Here is an 8,852-nt window from a genome sequence, read left to right as displayed (position 1 = left end):
CTGGCATTCATGTTACAAAGTAAGCATGAAGGAATTAGATTTGGGATTTTTTTCAAAAACAAAAAACTTATAATAATAAGATATAAGATAATTCAAACATATTTTTTTATTGTATACTGTTGTAAACAAAGAGTATGGAAGGGCTTTGCATTGAACACTTCACATGTTGACTCTCAGATGTATTTTTGGCAGCTCTGCCTTCGACACGTCCTGTCAGTAGGGAGTGTATCTAGCCTCCAGCTGTTGTAAATGAGCAATGATCACTGTGTGCAGTTGAAGAAGGGGCACATTGAACCAATTAAGGAAGTAATTGGCTGTGAAGAAAAGAGTGTGGAGAAGAGAGAGAAAAAGCCAATGGAAGGCAGATCAGAGCTGGTCAATATCCAGCTGAGCTCTCCTCTCCATGGAGCATATTGATGTTCTGAAGGTCAGCCATATTCCACCAGGAGCAGCATGATCTTCCAATCGCTCTGTCTCTCTCTCCTTCTCTCCCTTGCTCTCTCTCGCAATCTATCTAGCCTAACAGTTTTTCCCCATGTACAGAGACTTTAGTCCTCATCCAGCGACTGTTGGTTTAAATCTGACATGGGCCCTTTGCTGGAGGTCACCCCCCACTCTTTCCTCCCAAAAATTCCTCTCTCTCTTCAGCTGTCCTATCAGATAAAAAATCTGTTCAGTAACACACACATTGGAAACAAATGTATTTTATAGCTCGTTATCCTTCATATACAATATTCAGTGTTGCTCAAAATGTCAACAGACAACAGATCAACCTGCAGACAAATAACGTACTAAGACCTAGGTGATGCTTTTTGCAAACATTTGTGCTTCCTTGGGTCGCCTGTGGGCTCTCAATAAAAACAATAGCAGAAGACGATGTCGAAGCTGGCGGGGAATCAGGGAGTTCTTTCTGCTACTACCCTCATCATGGTAGCTGCCACGACAAGACACGTCCTGTTACAACTATAAAATTACTGATTTCTCTGGCTTTGATAACTGCTGGAAATATTTGAGGTCATGTAAGTACTCAACGAAAAATAATATATAACATAGGTTCCATTTTTAATTAATTTAGTTATACATGAATGTAAATTTTGTCATACAATTCTACATACTATACAGTACCTTTAAAAGATATAATTATTGTTAAAGTTAGGGATGTTTGGCAGAAAAAGTAGGGTACCTACCTACAGTAGGGTGGTCAATCAAATTTCATGGGGGGGGTGACCACTCTGGACATTCTGAAAATGCAAAGACCTTCCAGTTCTAATATTGCATTCATCTTTATCAGTATTATAGTATTATTATGCATGTTAAATGTTGGAAGGTCAGTAATACAGATAATGCAACTAAAAGGTTGCAGGCAGCATAATGGGGCAAATTGTGGCACGGGCCAAATGTTTGTTAAGTTGTCAAGAGGCATTTATTCCCCAGCCTGTGTATAGCTGGTAAACTGTACAGTTTAGAGGTATCTGGATATTGATAATGAACTGAGAGGTTCCAGATGAATTTGCATTGGAGAATTGGTTTTGGTTGAATTCAAATGACACTACATTTGTTTGAGATTGTCATAAGCGCTTGACAAAAAGTCATTGCGTTGGCTGTCTTGGTTTCTTTCATAAAATTCTAGCTTCCAAAGTCAAAGGGGATGAAGGCGTCATCCTCTCCATCCACCTGTCTGGAGTATCCGCTGATTTGATTAAAAGTTAGGCACATTTCTTTGGTCATGGTTTAAATAAGAGAAACTTTCAGTGAGAATGAAAAACTTCTCTCACAGTATAGAACTCCTATACATGAGATAGGTCCAGCCTTCACACCCTCGCTCTCCTCTGAGAGAATTCAATGTCAAACGGCTCTCACTCTCTCGTCCTGTCTCCTCTGTGTAATCCGTTAGTAGAGGGGACATTATGTCTTTCACCTTCATGTATCTAGTATTCACATTATAAGCTCTTTTTTTTTAATTACGTTATTGAGTCAAATTTGCTGTTTAATTGTAGACTTTACTAAGTTGATTTTGTTTGAAAATGCCTTCTTTTTAACGGTGCCTTGGAGTCAGCAGACCTGTCGAGCTCCAGCCCCCCTACTTCTTCCTTTTAACTGGTCTCCCATTTCGTTTCACCCTAAACAGCCAGTCTGAGGCCCTTTGAAGTCAAGGCAAAGGCAAATATGAAAAGAGTGAGTGTCCTCCGTGAAGAGGTGCCTTTTCATTGTGGCTATTCCCCAGTCTCGCCTTGCCGCAGGCCTGCATGGCGCTCTCCCTCCAGTTGCTAGCTGGCAGCCTGGCACATCCCACGCTTTATCCAGGAGACACAGATTATCTGCTAATGCTTTGAAGAGGTTGCATGTGAAGAGGACAAAACAGGAGCACCTCTCTTCCCAGCCCACTGCCGTGACATAAATACTAATGTGGTGTAAAGGCTCACCATTCAAAACACACCTTGACTCAGTGGGAGGAAGTCAGCCGACTCTGGGGTAGCTAATGTGATTATAGTTAAGCTAAGGGCAAGAGGACACACTGTGAAGGTCTGACTTTGCAGGAGGTGGGTGAACTCACCGGGAACGATTTTAGCACCTTTTTAATTACAACTGTACTTCATTAAAGCTGTGTCAAAGTTCATGAAACTACTTTTTTTATGCCCTGCGACTTCATTTTTTGCTAAATCAGCTTTATGAACAGTAATGCTATCAAAGTAACACTCATCCTGCAGTATTTATTTAACATTTATTCAAGAAGGAAGCCCTTTGATGAGATATCACCATTACAAAGTTATAGGTGTCAATGACGGTTTATCAAGAAAGACAACAGTTAAAGAAACTACAAACTGAGCCTGTTTCAGACAAGAAACAGCAGATACACGAGTTCATACGCAGCTGTTCATTCATGTAATACTTCTTAAATAAAATAGTTTTCCATGATTGTATTCAAGAACATACTAGGGGTTGCACAGACTGGTCAACCAGTCCAAGGGTTCTCAAACTTTTTAGCTTGCGATCCCTAAAATAAAGGTACTTTTTTAGACTTTAGACTTTATTGTCCCCAAGGGGAAATTCTTTTCCACAGCACCGTTACTGTCCAAATAGACAAGTCCCACCAAAGAACATTTATACACAGAAAACAGAGTATAACACAAACAGAGATAGACAAAAAGTGAAGAGTTCTCACTCTGGCCTGTTCAGCGAGGCCTTTTGTTTAGGGCCGCTATAACCGCAGGGATCAGGATCCTCATGGGGCGAGCCTTTCTGCACCTCATTGCTCTATACCTCCGTCCTGAGGGAAGTGGGGTGAGGTGAGGGTTCAGTGGGTGTGTGATGTCCTGTTCTATTGAGGTTGCATTGTGTGTGATGGCCCTGTTATTGAGTTCTGTTAGGTTGGGTGTGGGGAGACCGATTATTCTGGCAGCTGTGGTTGTGATGCGTGTGAGTTTGGCTTTGTTTTTTACAGACATCATGTTGAAGAAGCAGGTGGAACAGTACAGTAAGATGGGCTGGATCATGTTCTGATCCGGGAGGAGATGGGGGGCAACATAAAGTCCTTTCAGTTTGCGGATGGCTGACAGTCTTTGATGGGTCTTTTTTTGGATGTCACTGGTGTGCTGTTCAAAACTGAGTTGGTTGTCTAGTGTTACTCCAAGATATTTAAAACTGTTTACTATTTCCACTGCTTGGGTATTGATGAGAAGTGGGTGCTGAGGTGAGAAGGGACTGATTAGTAATTATTTTGTCTTAGGGACATTGAGATGAAGATGGTTATTCTCACACCACTGAGTGAAGTTTGTGATAGTGTTGTGGTAGTCCTGGACAGAGTTGTTGGCAATGATGGCTGTGTCATCTGAGAATTTGAGGTATGTGGTGGTGGGTGATGGTCTGGTGCAATCGTTGGTGTCGAGTGTGTACAGGAATGGGCTCAATACACATCCTTGAGGTGCTCCGGTGTTGGTGGTTAGTGCAGGTGATGAGGTTGTGCCCACTCGCACAGCTTGCAGCCTGTCACTGAGGAAGTTGTGAATGAGGTGGATCAGGCGGGAGGGGCTGTTGAGCTGGTGTACTTTCTGGATCATCAGATGCCTTCTGATGGTGTTGAAAGCACTGCTGAAGTCCACGAAGAGGATTCTGATGAAGTGACCTGGGGAGTCTAGGTGCTGAAGGAGGAGGTGCAGCAGGCAGGCCACAGCGTTCCTCTGTGCCCCTGTGTGACAAAGTCCAACAGCTAATAAAACCAGCCCAAAAATCAGCCCAATGCTAAATCAGAATAAGCCCATAAAACCTCTGACAAGTCTGTGCGAGCACGAGGGCTGCGTCTGTGTGTGCAGTCACAGTAGGACTGTGTGTCTGTGTGTGTCTATGAGTTCATGTGTATTTGGTTGTGGGACATATTCCATGAGTACCTGTTTGTTGATTGGGTGGATTTTTGCATTAACAAAGTAGTTTATTTATTATATTGCTTTATATCACTCATTTACATACAAAAATCATCTTTACCAAGAATAAGTCCACTCAACCCGCAGACAAAAAAAACTACCTGTCGCAGCACCTAAAAAGTAGCCCAATTGTGCAGGAAAACCACGGCGGACCCGGCAACCCAAAGGGACCCCCACTGTCCCTGGGAGGGGTTAAAGCATTTAATATTGCACACAGCCGAACGCTCTAATAGGTCTATCCAAACAAAGGCATTAGAACGACATAAAGAACAAAACAGCATGAAAATAATTATATAATTTCAGTGTCTCTGTGTGCTTTTTTATTTTCAAAGAGCAACAGACACCTACATCGTTGCAGTCATGTGCAAACTTACATCTGAAGTTTTTTTTTGTTTTTTTTACACATACTTTCATTTCAGCACAAATCTCCTTTCAGGGCTATGGTTTTATTTTAAATTGAACAACTTTATTGTATATCATTTAAAAAGGGTCCTGGGTTAAACCAGCAATTTTAAATCATTTCAAATTCTTATTTGTCGACAAATTGCTGATCAGGATAGAAAATCTACAACTGTGACTGAGCAGGACTATGACAGTGAGTCAGCAAAAACACTCTACCTCAGTTTTTGTCTTTGCACTCACTTATAAAGGAGTTGTAGCACATGTTGCTGCATTCTTTATTGCAGCTGTTGCTTTGTGTGTTACCTGTTGGCCCTCAGCAGCATATGCATTACATTTTGCAAATTAATATTTCTGCTGGTTGCAAAGCATTCCCTGCACCCGTGGTTTTATTGATAACTTCATCAGCGACTAGTCGACATCACACGACTGTCAACTTATCGACTCGACTATTATCACATGACTGAACAACTCATCATGATGTCTGAGTTAACGTTAGTGTCTAATCCATTTCTAAATGTGTAGGTGAACAGAAAGAAATACAACTGACCAGTAAACTGGACCAGTTGATGTCATATTGGCTTAATCAAGATTAATTCAAGCATTCTCCTTCATAAAATCATTGAGTTCTTCTCCAGATAAAGTCAGCCCTCCAAAAGCAGCAAATCACACGAGATTCCATCATTATGCAACTATGAACATTAAGTATTTCATCCGTGTTTAATAAGGACAAGGTCACTGGCTAACACTGCTTTGACTACTGTCTCTTATGCCTGGGCTGCATAATTGTTCATTAAAGTAAATATTGGACTGGTTAAAATTGAAAAAGACGTTACCAGGGGTGCTGCCAGGAACTCTGGGCCCCATTAAAATATATATCATTGGGCTCCACCACCAGCAACAGTGAGGATGTCTGAATGTCAAAGGAAATACAATGAGCACACTGTCAAGAGAGGACTTCTCTGTATGGCGATACGTTTATAATCTAATATAAATGCATCTGAATATAATATTTTTTAAGGGTCAGTTATGGGCCTTTAGAATCATCCTAACTTTTCTCCCCCTTACGGGGCCCCTGGACGTTACCCTCTTAAAATAGTTTAGCTCAGAATATGACTTTTCTTGAGGGAGACGTTCAAAATAACCGTACGTATCATTTTCAATCGAGTAAATTCAATCAATCAATTCTTTCTTTCAACACTTAGACACAAAGGGCAGGACTGCCCTCTTTTATAATGATTTAGAAAGAGTTCAGTTTATTATCTCCACAGGCCTATAGCAGTATAAGATACTGTATGGCTAGTCTGAGGCGAACATGGGAAAGCCCTTATTTAAAGTTTTATTAAAAAGCAAAGTTTACAGTCTGCTCTTAAAAAGTACAGGAGTCTGCCTCCTGAGCTAAACTGAAAGATGATTCCATGAAGAGCAGCCTGATAATTTAAGGCTCTTCCTCCCTTATTACTTTTGGAGACTCTAGGTACCATAAGCTAACTTTTCACAAGAAAAACCAATAATCAAAGGGTGTGAGAACTATGAGTTGTATAAAAGTTTTGGTGCAAATAATGACTTATATTTTGAATAACTGAAATTCATACTATTCAAGTCTAGTAACTCAAGTAATTCAAGCTCCACTGAGAGGGCATGTCTAAGCTTTAACTTGCTGCAGTGATCAATGAGGGAGGAGAGAATCCTCTTAGCTTTGTGTTACTAGAATGAATGGCGTTGAGGGGATGATCATTCTCTAACACAAAAAGGCATACAAAAACAAATGCTGGCTCGCGGTGTGGGGTGTGGGGCTGCTCTATTCGTTGAGATTTAGATTTCGTTCATGAAGAAAAGTTTACCAGAACAATTGAAATAGAACAATTGAACACATTTTTATTTAATCTGAAAGATGGACAGTATCTGAAACTAGTTCTGTCCACATTACATATTCACAGGATGATATAAAGTAGTGTTGTGTGTGGTGAGAGATAAGATGTGGGACATTGTGGAAGCTGAGACAGCAGAGTTTTCATTCGATGGCTTTTTCTTCTCATCTTACATTGAACGATATCCATCCAACTTTTTGACAAATGAGTTAGAATGATTGTGAGATTTGTCGTTTGTGATGTAGCTCAGTGTACTATAACATACGTTTTAACTGCAGTTGGTAAAGCAGAATTACCTTAAAAAGCCCATATTATACCTCGTTTGGGGTTCGTATATTTAATCTATGTACCTACTAAATTTTTCTTTTTTTTTTTTATTCGGTGATGCAGAACAATACAAGACGAGTGAGGGACATGACAAGAGCAATAGTATGTAGGAGACAGGGGAGACACGATACAATGCACAGCATAGACAAAGACAAAACAGGCAAGCAGGGAGTAATAATAACATTTAGCAATTTTGTATGTTGAGGGTGTTGAAGGGCCCTGCTTGTGTGTGTGTGTGTAATTCAAGTGTGTGTTATTTTTTTTTATTCCTATTTTTCTCCTTCTTTCCTTCATTCCATTTTTCTTTTCTTTTTTTATTATTATTATTTTTGTACCTACTAAAGTACGTTCACAATAGCTAAAGTTAGAAAAAAGTGTCTGTTTCCATGCACCGGCTCGCTTCTGACTCTCTCTCTCAGGTTCAGAAGTGCCCACATTCAGAGTCCCCACATGTGCCAAGTCTGATCTGATTGGTCGGCCTGTCGACTCTGCCGTAATTGGTCAGTCGCTCAGCCACTTTGGCTCCGAGGGCCGGGGAGCAAAAACATTAGCACCTTAGCACTACGGCATATCATGGGCGTGCTACAGAAGTTAACGGGCTTGCCACAATGAGCCAATGGACTTAGATCAGTGATCTCACACTGACAATGACGTCGGACTGACAAATTTTTATCGAGGGGGGCTAGAACCGAGCGTTACATGCAGCTAATGCTACAGCTAACAGGAGGACGTAGGAGAAGCCGCGTTTCTGCGGACTTTGAATTTTTGCAAATAGATGTGCCTAAACATGCACAGGACACTTGGAAAACACACTAAAGAGCGTATAAAACCAGAAAAAGCAGAATATGGGACCTTTAAAACATCTCCTTAGTCATCAATAGACTTAAAGTTTGACTTTTACACAGAAGTGTTACAGCCGGCAAAAGAAGAAAACATTTTTTTCTCTAAAGTTTTGATTCAAACGTTTGAAATTGGCTCAACAGTAAACTTTCACTTGATGAGGGACTTATCAAAGTTACATGAGCATAATTTGAATTTTCAGTGGCAGCAAATTCAATTCACTGGTGGATGTTGTGAATACAGTGATTAGTCTTTTCTGCCTTTAAAACATTGAATGAGGAGTTGCTGAATTAAAAAACAGAATATCATAATTTTGTCAAGGGCAAAATGTGATGATTGGGAGAATGTATTATTTTAGTAGAACATGAACAGCAATGAAACATTGACAGTGCCCTGTAGCATCTCATTTGTTCTACAGGCTTTGATTTGTTGAGGTTATGAGGTCATCTTACAAAAATGTAATAATTTCTTCTTCTATCAAATCTTAAAGAATAGGATCCATCGATATGTTTTGTATTCCTCTTGAAAAGCCATGTTTCAGTTAGAACAGGGACGTTTCAGGAGGTTGCACTTAACAAATTTTAGATATTGCCAATGTTTGGAAGCAGGCTTCAGGTGTGTAAATGTAATGCTCAGAGTCTAAGTTTTTTAGAGAGTCTTTACCAAAGAAGAGTTTTATATCAAGGAGGATATAGGCAGAAATTAATATGTTTACAGCCTGGTTCAAAAAACCAAATAGGTCTTATAGTCACGGTCTTTATCTGCACACGGTACAGGGGTAAGCATAGTTAGGCGCGAGGCTGAACTGAAGGTTTGTCATGAGGATTAAAACCCGCTCCAGCTCTCAGCATGTCGTGAGGCTGATTGAAAGTTAGGTTGAGACAGCATTTCCAGCATGGAGACCGCCATTGACTGACTTCCAAAGCCCTCTGCAGTAAAAGACTGGTGACGTCACTCAGGCTTCGTAGATCGTAGATCAGAGTCTCTAAATATCCGT

Source organism: Labrus bergylta, chromosome 6 (genome assembly GCF_963930695.1).
Source record: "Labrus bergylta chromosome 6, fLabBer1.1, whole genome shotgun sequence".
In the NCBI taxonomy this organism is placed as follows: domain Eukaryota; kingdom Metazoa; phylum Chordata; class Actinopteri; order Labriformes; family Labridae; genus Labrus; species Labrus bergylta.
This window is presented reverse-complemented; position numbering follows the sequence as displayed.